At 39.2% G+C, this 23,556-nt stretch overlaps 1 protein-coding gene across 2 annotated transcripts in view; it reads right to left on the reverse strand.

Annotated features, from left to right (window-relative positions):
- The window catches only part of LOC121371482 (kidney mitochondrial carrier protein 1-like), a 76,151-nt gene extending 53,249 nt beyond the window's left edge, over positions 1-22,902 (reverse strand). Inside the window, exons 1-3 of one of the 2 annotated variants that reach the window (XM_041497421.1) lie at positions 22,627-22,902; positions 12,837-12,926; positions 11,295-11,350 (exon numbers count right to left, since the gene is read on the reverse strand). The gene's annotated coding sequence lies outside the window, so the exon portion shown is untranslated. The remainder of the gene's footprint in view (positions 1-11,294; positions 11,351-12,836; positions 12,927-22,626) is intronic. The other variant, XM_041497412.1, reaches the window with a different exon arrangement.
- Between the last annotated feature and the right edge of the window lie 654 nt (positions 22,903-23,556).

The raw sequence follows: 23,556 nt of genomic DNA on the forward strand, positions 1-23,556 counted from the left end.
AACACATAACAATATGGTAACCAAACTACTGCCCCCCCCCCCCCCCTTTTTTCTTTTTTTTTTTGCTTTTCGTTTATTGGTGGTGGGGGATTTTGGGGGATTTTTTGAAGGGTGTGGTGCCGAGCAGCCGCCCTCCTTTAATTTTCACCCAGCGAGATTACTGTTGTAATACAAATGTTGTCCGCCTCTTAACGTGTCGATAAAAGTCATTCTAACTTGTGCAGCTGCCATAATGTTAAATGTGAAATAGTTTTCCATTTTGATATAAAACTTTATATAGATTAAACCAGGAAAACAACCAATGCACAAGCGCCTGCTTAATATAAGAGAAAGATAAATTAACTGTCCAAAACGCACAGGTACCTACTCAAATTAATGGAAGCGTAATTACAAATTCTACCCAGGACAGTAATCACATAACATTCTATACCGTTGAAACAAACACGGTTCATACCACAAAGCAGAACATGCAAAACAATTAGATCCGTCTACTTCAGGGTTCTCATCTCGTTGTTAACAAAAAAGGTGGCTCGTAGATATGTCTATGTCCCGGGACTTTTATTATTCTACGTCCCGGTACTAAACAAAATAGATTTGTCGACTTCCCGGGCTGACACCAACGTTTTGTAATGCACAATACATAGAGGCTATTTCATGGGGGTTTACGAATACGATTTTTATGGCAACGTGTGAAAACTTTTATGGTGTCTGTATATCTATATATTTCATTGCTATGTATATAATAAATATATTTATTTGAATAAACATCAAATTACACCATACATGCAGGGCTCATGCGACCAGGTGAAGTGAGCCCAAACTTCGCCTTGATCTCGCGCTGACTTCGCCCTGACCGTGTGTCTGGAGCGATATCGAAGTCGCCTTGTCAAAACAGAGGCCACATGCTTGGCAACATGTGTTCATGGGTGAATGAATGGAATGAATGAATGTTTAACGACACCCAGCACGAAAAATATATTGGCTATTGGGTGTCAAACTATGGTAATGTAAAAAAATAAGTCGTTCACGGGTGACTGACCAGGAATTTGGAGATGGCAACGTGCTTAATTAAGGATAAAGTCTTTGAAGATAATACAAAGTCTGGAGCTCCATGCGGTAAGACGTGTTTGTTTCGCTTGTGCACACAGCACGTGCTTTCACGTGCTCGACTTGGGGGTCCTTCATTTCGTTGTTTTTGTCAGCGAAATGAAGTTTTCTACTGGGATGTATGCGGCCATTGGAACTGATTGAACACTGGAACGCTTCTCGTTTCGACAGCCTGCACCACCAGGATGGATTCCTTTTTAGCGAGATTCCTTGCCTCCACGTCATTTCTCCGTCTGATTGTCGACTTGTTTTGTTTTTTCGTGACTCATATGACGGCCATTCTGCAGAACGCCACGGTTGTTCGCGTTTAGTCTCTACATGTCCGACCCTGTCCTAGCAGCACTGGAAGATTGACCGCCCCACTCTAAGAAGAAATAGGAAGCGGGGTCGGCCCCTACTATTTTTCTAGACTTTACCTTGCTTTATAGTAATACCATCTTGTATCCTCCGGAGTCGGGCCCGTCCGCACCACTATACCAACCCATGACGACTGGACTATACCCTAGTCTGATACTCTCTCTCATTCAGACGGATCCGGCTTCTCAAGATCTGTATTCCAGCACAGCACTACACCTTCAACGTCTATCGACTGTCAATCTAGGGGTTTTCTTGACGGGATGCAACCCATCTCGTCCCTTTAAGCTGTGCACCCAAACGGCCTTAACGAGGCCACTCGCGTGGACATATCGATCGGACTTTAAACTTTTAAATCTGCGTTCAATATTTTATGTCAAAATTACTTCATTCTTTTTTTAAATATTATTAAATAGTCCGATCCTCTCTTCTTTCTCTTATTTAATTTTGGACTGTCCTTCTAAAATGCTCCAAATTATATAAATATTCGGCCGAGCAGTCAATTCTTTTTATTTTTGGCTTGTAACCTTTTTATTTTTTTCATTTATTCTATTAACTTTTTTACTAATTGCTATTTTCAAAATTCTGCCCATTTTCACCCCCCCCCCCCCCCTCCATCCCGAGTCAGGCCACCTATCTTATCGGAGGTCGGACTCAGGATGGGCGTATTCGAAACCCTAGTGGTATATGGGCACGTTAAACTAGTTATCATCATCCAAGGAAAATAAAAGAATGTACATGTAATCACATGAATCTGTAATTTGGTATTTAGGATCACATCGTCCATACAGTTGGTTTCTTTGAAGTATAAACAGTAATAACTTGTAATCAGTGTCTGCAAAAAGGGGCTTCACGTGATTTAGCATAAAAAACGCAAGTAATTTACAAAAAAATTTAGAAATAAATTCAAGTCTCCCTCTGGTTAAAAACTTCTCCCTCTCAAGGTCTGGAGGGAGAAGTCACTTCTCCCTAAAATTTAGACCTAGCTTGAGCCCTGTACATGAATCACATGTCATATACAGATGGATCAAATTACACCATAAATGGATCAAATACCATATACAGGTGGGTCAAATTATACCATACATGGATCAAATACCATACACAGCAGTGTTTCTGACGGAATAAAAATTTTGGGTGTGGCGCTATGAAATTGAATATTTATAATAATGATAAAGAGTCATTAATTTTGTCAAAAGGTCTACTTAAGAAAATAAAATCTCCACAAAAAACTGGGTATAGCGTCATACCCGTTTTACCCTCTGGCAGAAATCTTGTGGATCATATTATACCATACATGAATCAAGTACCATATACAGGTAGATCTTTTTTTGACATTTGGTCAAAAGAAAGTTAAACTTTGTTTTGTTTAATGACACTACTAGAGAACATTGATTTATTAATCATTGGCTATTGGATATCAAACATTTGATAATTTTGACTCGTCATCAGAGGAAACAGGTCTGCTACATGTTTTCATTAGTAGCACGGGGTCTATTACATGCACTTTCCCCACATACAGGATAGCACATACCACGGCCTTTGACCAGTTGTAGTGCACTGGTTGGAACGAGAAAAAGCCATATAATTGAATGGGTCCACCGAGGTGGTTCGATCCTGCGACACAAGCACCTCAGGCGAGCACTCAACCGACTGAGCTAAATCCAGCCCCTGGGTCAAAAGAAAGAAGAAACTTGCTGCTTCTACCAACAAGATCAGCAAGGGATCCTTTGTCCACTTCCCATAGGCAGGACAGTACATACAACTATGTTTGACATATCAATCATGTGGCACTGGTTGGGACAGAAAAGAAACATTAAGTCTATCAAGGGCGATCGATCGTGCGACCCACCACACCTCGGATGAGCGCTCTACCACCGAGCTACATCCTGACCCCATATCATGTGTTGACCAGGTGCAATACATTGTGAGCGATACTTCAACACCATACACAGGGCAAAAGTTATACAGTTGAGTCGGTATACCTATAAACAACACTATACCAGTACATAGGCACCTCCTGTTGTTGTCGTTGTTTTTTATCATTTTCATTAAATTTAAATGGAAAACCTTTATACAGGATTTTTTCCAGATGATACAGAGAGTAAAATTATATACCCTAAAATTATGCAAAATCAATGGACATATATTAATTTATCATTTTTAGAGAAAATTTGTCAAAGCACATGAAATGTAGTGTCCATTTTCAAAACATTTCAAACCTATGAATCAATCAATCAATCAATCAATCAATCAATCAATATTTTATTTAATGATGCACTCAACCCATTTTATTTACAGTTATATGGCATCAAACATATAGTTAAGGACCAAACAGATATTGAGAGAGGAAATCCACTGTTGCCACTTCATGGGCTACTTTTTTCGATTAGCAGGAAGGGATCTTTTATATGCACCATTCCACAGACAGGACAGTACATACCACAGCCTTTGTTAACCAGCTGTGGAATACTGGCTGGAACAAGAAATAGCCCAATAGGCTCACCATCAGGCGAGCGCTGTACCACTGGAATGAATGAATGAATGAGTGAGTGAGTGTGTGAGTGAGTAAGTGTGAGTGAGTGAGTGAATGTTTAACGACACTCCGGCACAAAATTACACACCGGCTATTGGGTGTCAAAGGTAACCTACCTAGTAGGGACACTTATGATCTGGGTTTTTTTATTTTATTACATAGCCTCAAATTATTATTTTCTGGTAGAAAGCCTGTTATAGCCCCATGGTATATATTCTTTCACACAATACACACAATGTCATGTCAAATAAATCAGTTCTAAGGCCAAACATTTCAAATAAATTTCTTTAAAGTATCTTCAAGATACATGCATGCATACACTTAGCACCTATCTATACAGGGTACTCACTTTTCACGAGTTTCAAGGACTAATAATAATGGCTATAACATCTACTGAAAGAGTTGACCAGCTTGATGATCTTTGTGCTGTACACTGTTATTTCTATATGCTGAATGTACAACCCAGTTATCACCTTCTAGAGGCCACCCAAGGACAAAATAGCAAGATGTTAAACCTTGAGATATATTGCACAATGCACATGCACAGGCACATGTGTAGATTGAATCGTTCATACAGGTCAGACTGGCCTCGGTGGTGTCGTGGTTAAGTCATCGGACATGAGGTTGGTAGGTGCAGGGTTCGCAGCCCGGTACCGGTTCCCAACCAGAACAAGTTTTAACTACTCAATGGGGGGTAAGACCACTACACCCTCTTCTCTAACAACTAACAATTAACCCACTGTCCTGGACAGACAGCCCAGATAGCTGAGGTGTGTGCCCAGCACAGCATGCTTGAACCTTAATTGGATACAAGCATGAAAATAAGTTGAAATGATATGATACAAGTCAAGGCACCATTCTAACTTGAAGTTGCAGGATAAAGCCAATAACTCAATTAAAAGTTAAAAAGTTAGTTTGTTTTGTTTACCAACACCACTAGAGCACATTTATTTATTAATAATCGAATATTGTATGTCTATAGTTTTCCATTAGTAGCAAGAGATCTTTTATATGCACCATCCCACAGACAGGATAGCACATACCACTGCCTTTGATATACCAGTGGTGGTGCACTGGCTAGAACAAGAAACAGCCAAACAGACCCACTGGCTGGAATCGATCCCAAACCAACCATGCATCAAGCGAGCGCTTTACTATGTACCGCCCAAAAATTAAAGTTAAAGTTTGTTTTGTTTAACAACACCATCAGAGTACATTGATTTATTAATCACACTACGTTTTTCTATTAGCAGCAAGGTATTATCGAGCTCGCACCCAGTCTAATGCTACACCGTAACAATATTTTCCCCAACTCGTACTCAGTCTAATGTCACACTGGAGCAATAGTGGTGCAGCAATAGACTGAGAACCGCTAAGTTGCGATTGTTTTTGTTGGATGTTTCCTCCTTTCAAATTTTATTTGAGATATTGATCCCACGTCTGCAAACAATTGATACAGGTAGGTTTATCATTAGTAATGTCAAGAACACTTATAGATTACTGATAAATACTACCGTATATTGCTGTGTATTAGCCGACTCCTTATATAAGCCGACCTCTTAGTCTGACCGGGTCAATGACCCTAAATATCAAGTACAAAATCATCGGCCTCGTGTATAAGCCGAAGTCATCTCTTGTCCAGTTGTACATTGTGTTGATTTCAATAATACTGTCAACAAGTAGACTTGTGCTTTTCTTTTTTATTATATTTTCCCCCTTTAATTATTACAGACATGGTAATCGTTATCGTAATTTATATCAGTATTACACCAAAATGGACAAAGCAAATTTGTCTGCTGATTTCGTTTGATTGTGAATTCTGTGATTTCGATAGTGCTATCAGTGTAGCAATAGCCAGGGAACAAGAACAGTGTTGTCCAAGTTTGTCACGATGTTATTTATGAATTTCATTTAAGTGGGGTACTAAATTCTCAGGTGGGATACCAGATTTTGAAATGTTAGTATCCAACTGGGATACTGCACAAAACTTTTAATCTCGAACACTGATTACAACTATTTTGACACATTGTAATCTGTATGTTTTACACAGCCATATTTCAGAAACAAATGCTGTTTATTCATTTTTAGTTAATGTTACTTATAAATATAAAATGTCAGCAAAATAGCTCAAGGTAGCAAGCTTATAAATATGTAAGTAGGAGAGAAAAAGGAAACTCATTATACAGAATTTATTGTGAATATTCATGAACAATGTATATATATGGCACTGTATATACGTGTCATGAATAATATTACTTTCTCCTTACTCATGAACAGTTTTTCTTGCTAGACTGGCAGTTAGTACATGTTAATGTAAGAAAGAAAGAAAGACATGTTTTATTTAATGACGCACTCAACACATTTTGTATATGGTCAGACATATGGTTAAGGACCACACAGATATTGAGAGAGGAAACCCGCTGTCACCACTTCATGGGCTACTCTTTCCGATTAGCAGCATGGGATCTTTTATATGCACCATCCCACAGACAGGGTAGTACATACTACAGCATTTGATATACCAGTCGTGGTGCACTGGCTGGAACGAGAAATAACCCAATGGGCCCACCGGCGGGGATCGATCCCACACAGACCGCGCATCGAGCGAGCACTGTATCACTGGGCTACGTCCCGCCCCTATGTTAATGAAAATGCGAGTGCGAATAATTTTTTACATGCTCATATACCACTAGAGTTTCAAGCATGTCCGTCCCGGGGCCTGTCTCTGGATAGACAGGGGCTTGTCCCGGGACAGAACAAAATTAAGCGGACAATTTTGAAATTTACATCCAAAAATCTCTAATATAATTAATGAAGAAAATTCTACTCATTAAATTTGGTCGCTAGATTAGATCGGGTGGTTAAAAAGAAATTAGATAAGATGGGGGGGGGGGGGGTAAAGTTGAAAATGGGCAGAATTTTGAAAATAGCAATTAGTAAAAAAGTTAATAGAATTTTTTAAAAAGAAGAAAAAAGTTATAAGCCAAAAATAAAAAGAATTGACTGCTCGGTCGAATATTTATATAATTTGGAGCATTTTAGAAGGACAGTCCAAAAATAAATAAGAGAAAGAAGAGAGGATCGGACTATTTAATAATATTAAAAAAAGAAAGTAATTTCGACAAACTTTTGAAAGAAGGTCTAAAAGTTTAAAGTCTGATCTATATGTCCACGTGAGTGGCCTCGTTAAGGCCGTTAGGGTGCACAGCTTGTAGGGACAAGATGGGTTGCATCCCGTCAAGAAAACCCCTAGATTGACAGTCAATAGACATTGAAGGTGTAGTGCTGTGCTGAAATACAGATCTTGAGAAGCCGGATCCGTCTGAACGAGAGAGAAAATCAGACTAGGGTATAGTCCAGTCGTCATGGGTTGGTATAGTGGTGCAGACTGGCCTGTCTCCGGAGGATACGAGATAGTATCACAATAAAACAAAGTAAAGTCTAGAAAAGAGTAGTAGGGGCCGACCCCACTTCCTATTTCTTCATAGAGTGGGGCGGTCAATCTTCCAGTGCTGCTAGGACATGCTCGGACATGTAGAGACTAAACGCGAACAAACATGGCGTTCTGCAGAATGGCCGTCATATGAGTTACAAAAAAAAGCAAGTCAACATAGTCAGACGGAGAAATGACGTGGAGGCAAGGAATCTCGCTAAAGAAGAATCCAACCTGGTGGTGCAGACTGTCAAAACGAGAAGCGTTCCAGTGTTCAATCAGTGCCAATGGCTGCATACATCCCAGTAGAAAACTTCACTTCACTGATAAAAACAACAAAAGTGAAGGATCCCCAAGTCGAGCCACGAAAGCATGTGCAGTCTGCACAAACACGTCTTACCGCGACGAGCTCCAGACTGGGAATGAAAATGAAGGGCTTTAGACTACACCAAAGCTGAGGCGAAAAAGGGGGTGCCCAAAATATGTATACCCAAATTAAATATAAACATGCTAATCTCCTACCGGCTAATCTCCTACCGGCCTCGGTGGGGCAGTGGTTAAGCCATCGGACTACAGGCTGGCTGGTAGGCAGTGTTTCTGCCAGAAATAAATTTTTGGGTATGGCGCTATGGAATTGAATGCAACTACAGTCAACAGTAGGGTATTGGGGGCCTCACCAGAAAGAAAATGGGTCGAGTTTAGGGTTAGGGTTAAGAAAATCATACAGTAATGATAAGAGTAATTAATTTTGTCAAAAGGTTAACTTTAAAGAAAAAATCTGCAAAACATTTTGGGTATGGCGCCATACCTATTTTACCCTCTGGCAGAAACCCTGGTAGGTACAGGGCTCCCAGCCCGGTACCGGCTCCAACCCAGAGCGAGTTATTAAGGGCTCAATGGGTAGGTGTAAGGCCACTACACCATCTTCTCTCTCACTAACCACTAACCAACTAACAACTAACCCACTGTCCTGGACAGACAGCCCAGACAGCCGAGGTGTGTGCCCAGGACAGCATGCTTGAACCTTAGTTGGATATAAGCAAGAAAATAAGTTGAAATGAAATAAATGCTAATCTCAAAACATTTCACCTCAAAAATCAATGGAATGTTAAGTTGTAGTTAGATTAAAATAACTTGGAATGCATTTCTGAACATGTACAACTTTTTACCAGCTATTATTAACATTACTGCACTAAGAAGACCTACATGTATCTATAGGTGTGCTCAGAACAGACAAAAAGTCTGTTGCGCACAAATTAGAGGTAGTACTAAACCAAATAACTTCCAGCTGGGTCAAAGTTCGAGGTGCACCCAACTTTTGATAGAGAAGTGAACACCCACAAGTCCTGTGATTGGTGATAAACATGAGTGTGTTGGTTGTAAAAAAAAAAGTTTCATCTGGGCAAAAAATTTATGCAATTTTATTTCATCTAGTACCACTGTGTCAAGCAGCCTTGTGCTTGAAACATGTATGGGTACCTGTAAAAAAATCGACTCTTAATTTTGTGCGGGACTAGGGTAGTCCTAGACACTACCCGTTATCTCAGAAATGAGCAGCTTGACCCCTTTGTTATACCAGTTGTGGAGCACTGGCTGGAACGAGAAATAGCCAAATGGGGCTGCAGGTTTGAGTTTTAGCCACATATGTTACTATTGTCATCTATGAGATTTCATTTGGTAGTTTAGTGTTTACGGCTGGTACATTGACAGGTGCTGGGTTCGCATCCTGGTACGGACTCCCACCAAGTGCAAAAGTTTTCTAATACGACTGTACTGAGTTTTCAGCCATTTTAAGATGTTTCCAACACGAAAATACATTTAATTAATATATAATCTTCTTCACCAAACAGACTGATAGTCGGAAGCATCAAACAGCTGAGGCAAACTCAAGACTGGGACCTAATTCACTGAACTCTCGCAACTTTGCGATATCGCAGTGCAGTGTTAAAAGACTTGCAAAGAGAATGCTTTGTTGTCTAGCAGACAGGCGGGACGTAGCCCAGTGGTAAAACATTCACTTGATGTGCGGTCGGTCTGGGATCGATCCCCGTCGGTGGGCCCATTGGGATATTTCTCGCTACAGCCAGTGCACCATGACTGGTATACCGTGGTATATGTTATCCTGTCTGTGGGATGGTGCATATAAAAGATCCCTTGCTGCTAATCGAAAAGAGTAGCCCATGAAGTGGCGACAACGGGTTTCCTCTCTCAATATCTGTGTTATCCTTGACCATATGTCCGATGCCTTATAACCGTAAATAAAATGTGCTGAATGCGTCGTTAAATAAAACATTTCCTTCCCTAGCAGAGCCTAAGAGAGCTTTGTGAATTAGGCTCCAGTCCCTTAATCTTTTTCACACTGCTTTTGAAAAAATGACCAAATACATGATGTATCATATGTCTAATAAGACTACCTTTTGGAATCTCAGTGTCTAACATTTGCTTCCAGCCTAAAATTAAAGTAAAGATCGGTACCTTCTACAAAATTAATTTCCAGTCAAAGGTTTAACTGTGAAACACGAGTAAATTGAAATTTGAACTTTATCTGTTATAGTACAGTGCATGTTAACATTATACACAAGTTCGAAAAACACATTTTCGTAGATCCTAAATTCAAGGGCAACAACTCTGTCAAAAATGGGTATATTGCTATAAAGTCAAACTTGATCTGTAACAGTACATGTTAAAACTATGCACAAAAAACAGGAGTGAAAATGGGCAGAATTTTGAAAATAGCAATTAGTAAAAAAGTTAATAGAATAAATAAAATAATTAAAAGGTTACAAGCCAAAAATAAAAAGAATTGACTGCTCGGCCGAATATTTATATAATTTGGAGCATTTTAGAAGGACAGTTCAAAATTAAATAAGAGAAAGAAGAGAGGATCGGACTATTTAATAAAATAAAAAAAATTAAAGTAATTTCGACATAAAATTTTGAACGCAGATCTAAAAGTTTAAAGTCCAATCGATATGTCCACGCGAGTGGCTTCGTTAAGGCCATTTGGGTGCACAGCTTAAAGGGACGAGATGGGTTGCATCCCATCAAGAAAACCCCTAGATTGACAGTCGATAGACGTTGTAGGTGTAGTGCTGTGCTGAAATACAGATCTTGAGAAGCCGGATCCGTCTGAACGAGAGAGAGTATCAGACTAGGGTATAGTCCAGTCGTCATGGGTTGGTATAGTGGTGCGGACGGGCCCGACTCCGGAGGATACGAGATGGTATCACTATAAAGCAAGGTAAAGTCTAGAAAAAGAGTTGTAGGGGCCGACCCCGCTTCCTATTTCTTCTTAGAGTGGGACTGTCAATCTTCCAGTGCTGCTAGGACAGGCTCGGACATGTAGAGACTAAACGCGAACAACCGTGGCGTTCTGCAGAATGGCCGTCATACGAGTCACGAAATAAACAAGTCGACAGTCAGACGGAGAAATGACGTGGAGGCAAGGAATCTCGCTAAAAAAGAATCCAACCTGGTGGTGCAGGCTGTCGAAACGAGAAGCGTTCCAGCGTTCAATCAGTTCCAATGGCCGCATACATCCCAGTAGAAAACTTCATTTCGCTGACAAAAACAACGAAATGAAGGACCCCCCCCAAGTCGAGCACATGAAAGCACGTGCAGTGTGCACAAGCGAAACAAACACGTCTTACCGCGTGGAGCTCCAGAATGGGAATGCTCATGCTGGGATTGGTAGAGTCTTTAACAGAGATGATGAACTTGTGTTTTCAGACAATCTTGTAACCATGCGTGCAGCCTTATTTTAGATCCAAAGACATAAATAAAGATTCTGGCGCCTAAATATTGTGGTTGTTTCAGTAATAAGAGTGTTATATCACTTAAAAGTTAGACAAATCATTTACTTACCAAATTACTGTCTTAATGTTTTTTTACACAGAATCGCTGTATTAGGTTTCACTCATCTGAAATTGCAAATAAAACAGATATATAGCAGGGGCGTAGCCAGAATATTTTTTAGCATTATGCACGCCAAAGGCATGTCTGAGCAGAGGGATTTGGGGAGCCTCCCCCCGTGAACATTTTGAAACTCAGGATGCTTGTAGATGCATTCTGAGCCTTTCCTGACCCATTTTTTTTCCATCTTTTTTTTCGAGTCAATTTTAAGAGGATATTTTATAGAACAATTACAGACAGCCTTGACCTATTCCCAGATTTTTTTCCATTAGGCACATGTGTACTGTGCATAATGGGGGCTACGTCTTTGTATAGAGGATTCGTCACAAGTGTTTTTTAATATCAACCTCGTCTACATGTATGTTAATCAGTATTTGTCGAGGCTCTGCCAAGACAAATACCGATTAACATAGACGAGGTTGATATTTTACATATTAAAAAACATGAGTAGCAAATTCTATTTATCCTATAACACTTCTAAAATAACATTTTAATTAAATTTTTAGTAAATCACAGTACTAAAGTCGCCGCCATCAGTAAAATGACATCATCACAATTAACACAAATATGTTTCAGGTCACCCATTTTAACTAAATCTTTGAAAACGTTATGCTCAGGTACATAGGTCTTGTTGGCTTGTAATTAGCAAGCAAATGACCCATCCACAGCTACACATTACCTAGAGATCTTGCAAATTTACATACCATTATTAACCGGGTTAATACACTAAATTATCACATGGGTTTATGACATGGATATCATGGTTAAGTTATAGGATAAATATTACTATAATATATATACAATGTATACTTGTATATATGTTTAAAATGAGATGATAAAATTTCCTTCATAAAAAAACAAATTGCAAAATTATTACAAGTGTATATCTAAGCAATCAGTACATGTGCAACTGGGAATGAAAAGTAAAATAAAGTACAGTGAAACCTCTCAAGACCGGACCCTCTGTATACCAGAATTCCCTCAAAACCAGACGCAGAGTCCCTTTTCAAAAGCCAAGATAGAACTTAACCTCTCTAAACCGGATCCCTCTTAAAAGCAGACATTAGTCTTGGTCCCTAGGGTGTTTGGTTTAGAGGGGTTTCACTGTATAGATCAAAGGCACTGGTATAGCCAATCACACTTCTCCCCCCCCCCCCCCCCCCCACCATCTTTTATATTTGTCTGTTGCTCCAAAGCATGACTCACAGGCAGTGTAGCTGGCACCCAAATATAAAATCCTTTACGCCTGTGATCAAAGAGTAAAAGGACCAATCATGAAATGCTCAGATGCAAATATATTGATGTCTTTTTCTTCTTCTTATGCATGACTGAACATCTGCGGATACAGCACTTGCTCACAGACACAATACACACTGATTTAAGTTTAAAGTATTCATAAAAATTCCGACAAAACATGCAGATGCCAGTGGCTGAATCATGCAGAACACCCGATGGGGCTGAAACTCATTACAGCATATTAGTTACTATAAATACCTTGAATCAGACCAGTTAGTGTGTAATTATAGAAAAACATTACAGCACACTTTCCAATTGGCTTTACATTTCCTTCGGCATCACCTGGAACTATAGAAGCATTCGTTTCATGTAAGGAACTAGTAAATTTGATGGCTGGTGTACACAACTGTTCAAAGAAAGTTATGTTTGTTTTGTTTAATGACACCACTAGAGCACATTATTTCTTAATAATCGTCTATTGGATGTCAAACATTTGGTAATTTTGATGTAGAGAAGAAACCCACTACATTTTTTCATTAATATCAAGGCTTCTTTTATATGAACCATCCCAGACAGGATATAGCACATAGCCTTTGATATACCAGTCGGGTGCACTGGTTGGAATAAGAAATAGCCCAATGGGCCCACCGACAGGGATCAATCATAGACCGACGGTACATCAGGCCAGTGCTTTACCACTGCGCTATGTCAAGCCCCCCCCTCACCCCATATGTTATGAAATACGGTAAAATACTCTTATAACGAACTGCAAGGGACCAGGAACATCTGTACGTTATAGCAGTAGTTAGTTTACCGAAGTTAGCCGTTTTCATTCAGGAAGTCGGCCATTTTGGATTTTTCAAATTTAAACACCATAAACACAAGAATTAGTGGGGTGGGTTTTTTAATATTTCATTTATTATCACCAATAGAAGTAAATATGCAAATAAATACAGCATGTTGAATCAAATGAGTGTTCAGTTAGTCACGTTTTAAAACAAAGTTGCTTATTTTTGTATGCTTAGTGTTGGTCTCATAGCCTGCAGGGCTACAGTGATGTAGGCAATCAAATGAAACGCAGGCGTAGCTACATTAACTTTACTTTGGAAAACAGTGTTATCGTGTCGTCATGATTGCACAACTACTGAATACTATTCAACATTTCATAACATTTGTGTTACCTACCTTCAAAACAAAATATCCAGTTATTTAACGCTAATTACAATGACTGTATAGTGAGTTTCATGTGTTAGTCGTATTGTTAGATACCAGCACTTAAACAAGTACACAATAGCAGTGAAGTGAGAACAGACGGTTCATTGCTCACTGTATTAATCTCTTAATTGATACCAATCTACTACGTAACGACAAGCAGAAGTTATCTGATTGGACTTATCAGTGCAGTCATTTTGGATGCATTGTTGCTAATGCTACTGATTGATAAGATGCAAGTGAGTTGTATGTGTCAGTCTTCTTGTGGGATACCGGCAAAATGTCAATAAAGCGATGCAGACTTACACAAGCGAACAATAGCAGGGAAGTGAGATCATACCATTAATTGTTCAATACATTACTCCCTTAATTGATGCCAATAGACTATATGTAAATCCACACGGACGTTATCTGACTGATCTTATCAGTATGGTCATTTTTGAGGCATTGCCGTTAATGCTATTGATTGATAAGATACATATAAGATAAAAAAAACAATTGTGATCGGTTTGCTGTATATGCACTAATTTACACTGAAATTCACAATTTTAACAAAAAAAATTGTTCGTTTTAACAGTTAATTTGCTATACATAGTTCGTTATATACATTAAAATTTATTACTAATATATAGGGGAATTGTTTTTGGTTTTTCAATTCGCTTTGAGCATGGGTATTGGGACTCCCTCCTGTACCCATGCCTGTATTGCCACTGTGCATGTAGTATCAAAGGGACAGTCCTGACTTTACAACCATTGTAAAATGTTTCCAACCAATAGCGCCTTTTCAATGAGGTAACATACAAATTAAATACATTTTCTTATTTAAATTATCAGCGTCTATTTACAAGGTGTTTGTTGTTGTCCTAATTGCTTATAGTAGCCCAGACTGGATTTTACCTCTCAATAATTTTGTACATACGAAAAAATGTATATCACAAATTAAAGTAAAAACAGTGCTACAATCATTAGTATACGACTGCAAACACATTCGATATACAGACACTGCAGTGTTTCTGTCAGAAAGAAATTTTTGAGTATAGCACTGTGGAATTAAATGCAACCAGTCAACAGTGGATATGGGGGCCTCCCCCAGAGGGAAACTGGGTTAGGGTGAAGAAAATCATACAGTAATGATAACACTGATTAATTTTGTCAAAAGGTTAACTTAAAAAAAAAAAAATCTGCAAAACAATTTGGGTATGGTGCCATACCAGTTTTACCTTCTAACAGAAATCCTGCACTGGTATTCTAATCAAGAAAATGTATTTAGTATGAAATAGACTAGTAGTTGCCAAAGCCAACAAGATTCTGTTGTCGCAAACATCTTACAATGGCTGAGTTTGCAAACTCAGGAAAGTCCCTTTTAAGATCAATTGTGTAATAACTTGCCAATACAGTCACAACTTTCAGTCCAGACTGAAGGCTCATTCAGATTGGATGTACAGATTTTCTGCCAAACAAATAATTTGAGGGTATATAATAAAAACAAAATGGGCGGGACATAGTCCACTGGTAAAAGCTTATTTCCAATGAAAGCATTCAGACTCATGTGGGACGTAGCCCAGTGGTAAAAGGCTCGTTCGATGTGCGGCCGGTGTGAGATCGATCCCTGTCGGTGGGCCCATTGGGCTATTTCTCGTTCCAGCCAGTGCACCACGACTGGTATATCAAAGGCCGTGGTATGTGCTACCCTGTCTGTGGGATGGTGCATATAAAAGATCCCTTGCTGCTTATCGAAAAGAATAGCACATGAAGTGGCGACAGTGGGTTTCCTCTCTCAATATCTGTGTGGTCCTTAACCATATGTCTGACACCATATAACGGTAAATAAAATATGATGAGTGCATCGTTAAATAAAACATTTCCTTCATACTCAATGTGTACGGTGCAGTCCGGTTTTTATTCTCTTATTGGAAATAATGACACCACTAGAGCACACTGATTTATTAATCATCGGCTATTGATGTCAAACATATGGTCATTTTGAAACAGTCAGAGAGGAAACCCACTACATTTTTCCATTAGTAGCAAGGGATCTTTTATATGCCCCATCCCAAAGACAGGATAACACATACCACCGCCTTTGCACTGGCTGGAACAAGAAATAGCCCAATGGTCCCACCGACCGGGATCGATCCCAGACCGACTGCACATCAAACGAGTGCTTTGGCACTGAGCTACGTCCCGCGCCTTGTGTATTTTAATGCTTGTAGCCATACATTACAGGCACCGGTCTCCTCCAGTCTGAATGAGCCAAAATACTAGTACCGGTAATAGTGACATGCTTTGGGAGCATGACTGATTCACAACCTAGTTTTAGCCCGTGTCAGGTGTGACAAGGTCAGTAAAGACAAGGCCATTCAATCCCATGCATGTAATGTGTGTGTGTGTGTGTGTGTGTGTGTGTGTGTGTGTGTGTGTGTGTGTGTGTGTGTGCCAGTGCTTGTGAATGACTGACACATGTTATGGGAATTATATTACAAAGATATGTGTAGTACAATGGTTTATGGCTTTACATGACAGGCCTGGATAATATCCAAGACAGATGTTAATAATAAATGTACAGTCTGGTGTTCTAAAATGTCAAGACACACGATAAACTCAAGGTTGCTTTCCACATAATCAATTCCCACTGGTAATATATCAACAAGTTTTTATAATATATGTACCGTAAAAGTGATACAAGGCTTGAAATAAGAAGTGAAAGTTAAAGTTTTTTTGGTTTTTTTTTAAACAACACCACTAGAGCACATTGATTTATTAATCATTGGCTACTGGATGTCAAACATTTAGTCATAGAGAGAAAACCTGCTAAATTTTTTCCATTAGTAGCAAGGGATCTTTTATATGCCCCATCCCACAGACAGGATAGCACATACCATAGCCTTTGATATACCAGTCATGGTGCACTGGCTGGAATGAGTAATAACCCAATTGGCCCACCGACAGGAATCAATCCTTGACCACTATAATACATGTAATAGTGATACAATAACAGGGAACATTTTATTCAGTATCACGTCATGATACCTACGCAAGTTTCAAAGATCGCTACACAATTTAAAAATATTAAACAGTAGATGCTAGTAAATGTTCAGATGACTAGAAATATCCCTAATTAAGATTTTAAAAACAAAATGTTCCCTGAATAGGGCTCGAAGTAGGAAGAAAAATATGGTCTCAGTGTTTCTGCCAGAAATAATTTTTTGGGTATGGCGCTATGAAATTGAATATTTAAACTATGTGTGTTGAATGCAACCACAGTCGATAAGGGCTATGGTGGGCCTCCCTCAGAAAGAAAATGGGTTAGGTTTAAGGTTAGGGTTAAGAAAATCATACATTAATGATAAGAGTCATTAATTTTGTCAAAAGGTAAATTAAAAAAAATTAAATCTCCAAACAAATTTGGGTAAGGTGCCACACCCATTTTACCCTCTGGCAGAAACCTTGGGTCTGCTGTTAGGTTTTTTTTTAAAAAGCAGGCCAAAACAATTATGGCCTGCTGAAAATAAGACAGGGTAATTGAAGAATTTGGAACTGAAAAATTAGAACCTCCAAGATGTATTTATAAAATTAAAAAAATTAAATATATAACATAGTCACAAGCTCAGCCTCAGCTAAATAGAAGACGAAATGATTGTACATACATCTACCTGTAAGTCTCTTAAACAATTACCTGCAGTGTTTTTGTAATTTTAGCAGGGGAATTTTTATTTTACCTACTAGGGTCCAAAAAATGGACTGAAACAATTTGAGAAAAATAGCTTACTAATAACCTAACACAAATAGCAACAGAAAGAAAGAAAGAAATGTTTTATTTAACGACACACTCAACACATTTTATTTACGGTTATATGGCATCAGACATATGGTCAAGGACCACACAGATTTTGAGAGGAAACCCGCTGTCACCACATAGGCTACTCTTTTACGACAGGCAGCAAGGGATCTTTTATTTGCGCTTCCCACAGGCAGGATAGCACAAACCATGGCCTTTGTTGAACCAGTTATGGATCACTGGTCGGTGCAAGTGGTTTACACCTACCCATTGAGGCTTGCGGAGCACTCACTCGGGGTTTGGAGTCGGTATCTGGATTAAAAAACCCATACCTCAACTGGGATTCGAACCCAGTACCTACCAGCTTGTAGACCGATGGCTAACCACAACGCCACCGAGGCCGGTCAAATAGCAACAGAAGGCAGGACTTGACCTTAGCGAAAGCCCGGAGTGTTTGGGCTACTAATTTGTTGTTTGGGCTACCAGATATCTAAACCCAGTAGTCCACCAGGCTACTAGATTTAATTTTCTTGCACATCCAGGTACTCCGCAATCAACAAGATGATTAAATACCTAAAACAACATGTTTAAATAAAAATTAATGATTTTGCTTTTTTCTCTCTCTTTTTAATTTATAAAAATTATGGAGTTACCAATTTTTACTGAGGACTACCAAACAGGTTATGGTCAAGGCCTGGAAGGGTGGGTGGGTTGTTTTTTGTGTGTGTAGGGTTTTCATTTTGATTTTCCAAAAATATTCCTTAATAACATTAGAGAAAAATTTAATGTTACGTTATTTTTTAATTTGTTTTTAGTGTTGTGGGGTTGGGAGGGGCTCTACAGGGCGCAAAGCAGCACTTTATATTTACTCGCCAACTGGCTAGTGAATGAAAAAAAATACTAGCCAACTAGAGATTGTTACTCGCCAGGCAACATAACTCCTAAAACATCCGTTTCCAAGAATCCAGAAACAAATCATCAATTAGGCCCTATTTTGTTTTACTTTCCTTTGTAAACCGTTTTTTAATTGGGTTACGCGATTCCGACAAGTATACCGACGGCTACAGTTACTGAAACTAGGACGTATTTTATTTATTTATTTATTTTTGTTCACGATATGCTATCGTTACCAACAACTTTCTCGAACGTTTTTTTAAAATTCATTTAGTATATTCCCGCCATGTAACATTTAGCTTAACTTTAGGTGCAAACAAATTGGCTGCGAAGCAATTGGTCCAATGCTTTGTGAAAACTCATTTACAATCGGAAAACCCCGATGTGTCACGAGGCTTTCCGAACACCTCGATCGTCAAGTCGGCCGGAGAGCTCCGAGTGTGATATCCGCAAACAGGGCAAAATGCGGAAGTGTATGTTTTACAGTTTCGATCATTAGTATATGTGTCGTCTGACTGATTAGTGAAATAAATGTTCCAGTGACATCTTCATTCTGAAAAAATAATCTACTCGCCAAAAGGCTAGTGTTTTGCAAATTTAAATCGCCATAACAGAATTTCACTCGCATAGGCGAGTGTTTCACTCGCAGTATTGCGCCCTGCTCTAGTCTAATGACTATATATGAAAAAAAGTAGCCTAATCCAAAATACATTGCAAAAGGCAATTTAAAAATAAGAGTCTTAAATATTACAACTATGTGATGATTAATTATAGAACATCCTTCTGAAATCTGAAAAATTTATTGAGTGATTGAATGAATATTTAACAACATCCCAGCACAAATGAAAAATCAGCTACTGGGTGTCAAACAAAAGTATATGATGATCAACATCAATTTAAAATTAAATTTTTTTTTAGACAGCTATGAAATAGTCACATTTACGAAAGACACAATGCAAAAGACGAAAATAAACATCATGGTCAGACCATGAAAACATATTAATTTTTAAAGAAACAAAATGTCACATCCATCTCAAATATATAATGTGGTTTTTTTTTTTGTTGGTTTTTTTTTGGGGGGGGGGGGGGCCAAAAATGCTTACAAAATCTCCCTAGTGTACTATACATGTTTAAAAACAACATTATATCCAAGACCCTAATGTTTACTTTCATGAGGATATTGCCATCCTGCACCACAATGACGAACAGCATATGTGTAATGTAAAACAAACTATAAAAAATTACATCCTGAAACTGATATCATTTTATATAGATAATGGTATGTAGTTTATGTGTACCACATTTCATTATCCATTTAGAAGTCCTTCTTAGGAAATGTATTTTTCAATTATGCATGATTTTAGCACTCACAGACCAGTACTTGATTAAGTGTGGTGTTCTATTTCAAAAGATGTCAAGTCCGTGACTACCAATGATCTATTTTGTTTTTATCACATACCATCGAATTATTTTCTGGCAGAATGCCTGCCTTTCTATTTATTGCTAGCTAGTGCAAGAACAGTTCACGAGAATAAGCTGACTTGACACATGTATGTATATACATTTAACATTGTATTATTAAATCAGAAATTAATGGCTTTAACAGTTAAATATAACAAATATATATGTATATATTTTAAAAGAGTTTAACATAAAAATGTTCACAAACTATTCTATCTTCCATGGACTGGAATAGACTAGCTCAAAGCACTCCAACCCCCCCCCCCCCATCCCCCCCCCACACAAAGTGATGTCATAACCATAGTTATTTTTTATATATTCACATACAAGATAGATTCCAGTGTTTTAACTAGTCCGAAATCAGTCCTAGATATGGGGGGGGGGGGGGGGGGGGGGGGGGGGGGGGGGGGGGGGGGGGGGGTTAACTAGCTTCTTTTTCTGTTGCATTTTCCTCCACTTTCTGACATCCACAAAAAATTATAATGTGTGTGCACTGGCCTGGCACATGTTGGTTTTAAAAGTTTGCTTTAATGACACAAATAAGGCACATTGATAAATTAATCATTGGATGTCAAACATTTTTATAATCCTTGCAGTCTTCACAGAAAACCTGCTACAGTACATTTTACAGTTAGCAGCAAAAGATATTTTATATGCACTTTTTAATAGACAGGACAGTACATGCCATGACCTTTGACTCATTGGGAGAGACACATGGGCCATTGGTTGGGACAGGGAAAAAGCCAATGGATCCGCCAAGGTCATTCGATCCAGACACCTCGAGCTTGCTAGGAAACAATATTGAATATCAAGTTGTTGGTTTTCTGATATATATATAATGGGGCCGTGCCAATATATATTATACACATTATATTGAGTTAGGACTACCACCTGTCCCCTTCAGTTATACCAATCCTTTAAACATATTTATAAATATACTACTCAAAAGAATTTAAGGGTCAGACGATATTTTCGACATTATTTTCTGAATGTCAATTATATTAGCTAGACCATAATGTCACGCGTGGTATTGTTACATTTTGACGAAAGTGGGTCTAAGCAACCCATAAATGAATTAAAATCCACTGTCATTGACACTGTCGACTAGTTCTAATGGCGAAAACATGCTTACATTTGCACGTAAATTAGGGCGAAAGCGAAAGGTCTGCTAAGTGCCCATAACTTGCTTTTTCACAAAACGCTCCATTTGCACGCTTTGCACGTGTATTCCATGTTCCCAATGCTGAATTTCCGTATAATTGGAGCTTGCGTTCGTGTACGGTGCACACTCCAAATTCGACAATGGTACGACTTCAACTGACTATCGAAGATCGAGGAAGGGCTATTGCTTGGCTTCAGGATGGCAATACGCAAAGAAATGTTGCTCTGAGACTTGATGTCAGTCAGAGTGTCGTTGGCCGACTGTGGCAACGGTACCAAGCAACGAATTCTGTTCGAAATCGTCCACGTTCGGGAAGACCCCGAAGCACTACAAATAGAGAGGACCGCTACATCACCAATATGGCTCTACGTCAACGCACAACCACTGCACGCCGATTACGTGACAATCTGTGGACTGCGACTGGAACTCGAGTGTCTGATCAAACCATACGCAATCGTCTGAGAGCCAATAATCTACGCTGCCGTCGCCAGGCTGTTCGACCACCACCCCTACCACGTCACAGAACGGCCAGACGTCACTGGTGCACGCTTCATCTGCAGTGGCAACGTGTTCAGTGGGGTCGAGTGATGCTCACTGATGAGTCCAGGTTTAGTCTCCAGTTCAACGACGGTCGGCTTCGTGTCTACAGACGTCCTGGGGAGCGCTTCGCTGACGTTAACGTTAGACACCGTCACCGGTTCGGTGGTGGCAGCATCATGGTGTGGGGTGGCATCTCTATCCACCACAGGACCCCCCTCTATGTGGTGGATGGCAATCTGAATGGAATCCGCTATCTGAATGAGATTATCAGGCCGTTGGTTCTCCCAGGCCTTCAGCAGATTGGCAGCGGAGCAGTTCTGTAGGATGACAATGCCAGACCCCACCGCGCCAGGGTGGTAACGGACTTTCTCAGACAACAAGGTATCACCAGGATGGATTGGCCAGCATATTCGCCTGACTTGGCCCCAATAGAGTCGCCTGGGACGAATTAGGCAGGAGAGTTCGGGATAACCATGCCCCTCCGGCCAACCTTCATGATTTGGGTCAACTTCTTATGGCAGAGTGGCAGGCCATTCCCCAAGAGTTCTTCAGACGTCTGATCAACAGCATGAGGCAACGATGTGTCGAGTGTATTCGCGCCATGGGTGGATTCACACACTATTAAACGAATGTTCTAATGTGTAAAATCCATGTTTGACAACCTTCAACTTTGACAGCATGTCATGTGACTTTCTTGTATACAGTGACGTTTATTTGTGGTTTTTTGTAAATATGGAACAATAAATAAAAAAAATTGTGTAGTTTACATCATCAATCTAATACACTCTGAAACTTATTTGGTTATAAATTTTTGACCCTTAAATTCTTTTGAGTAGTATATTAATAAAAATTAGACCAATGCCGGATAGAACCGAAGCGCGAAAACAGAATACATTACATTAATGATTAGCATGTCGGTTTATTTTTTAGCTAATATTTACACTCAGTAACACTGAACAGTAATCAAAAGTTTTAATATTATTTCGGGTTTATACTGTTACCTGCTTGTGTTGTCGTTTTGTAAACAATTCAGCGTGAAACGTGCGGTTAATCGATACTATTTGGTAAGCCCCAAAAAATACGCATGCAATCCCGGCACATCCGTTTTTTCGACGTCACGAATTAACGACAAACCAGCTGAGGCCCTATTTGGGATATCCAATGAAATCAAAAAAAAAAAAAAAAAAAAAAAAAAAATGTTTTATTTAATGACGCACTCAACACATTTTATTTACGGTTATATGGCGTCAGACATATGGTTAAGGACCACACAGATATTGAGAGACAGGGATCGATCCTACACCGATCGCGCATCAAGCGAGCGCTGTACCACTGGGCTATATCCCGCCCCCAAATCAAATCAAATGAGTTTATTCATAAATACATGAACAGTATTTAAATGAGTTGTGCCACGACTTAATTTATTACTAGATATACTATCAACATTAATTTTCTTACAAAAATAAATAAATCACACATGTGACGTCCATAAGTCAAGTCAAAAGGAAGTTTTGGCGCAATCACGACTGTTCTCATGAATTACTGTCGAAATTTTTGCCTTTGGCAGGGCTGTCATTTCCATGGCTGGTTAAACAGAACAAGATCTATAGGCCTAGTCCTTCCCACAGGGGACGCCTTTTTCATACTATGGAATTTACTATAAGTTATTTATTTCTGAGCCAATTGTTTTCTAAATTGCACTCAAAAATAGTTGGATTTCAAGCTCGTACGCAGGAGGGGGGGGGGGGTGCGAGGGGTGCGTACGCGCACACACACACACACACACACACACACACACACACACACACACACACACACACACACACACACACCATAGTCTACCGAGGTCCATCTGTGGATGTGTAAAAAAAATTAAAGTAGTCAGACGATGTGACAAATTTACTTCCCAGAATGCAGGAAAATGCATCTCC

The sequence above is a fragment of the Gigantopelta aegis genome, chromosome 1 (assembly GCF_016097555.1).
Source record: "Gigantopelta aegis isolate Gae_Host chromosome 1, Gae_host_genome, whole genome shotgun sequence".
NCBI classification, from domain to species: domain Eukaryota; kingdom Metazoa; phylum Mollusca; class Gastropoda; order Neomphalida; family Peltospiridae; genus Gigantopelta; species Gigantopelta aegis.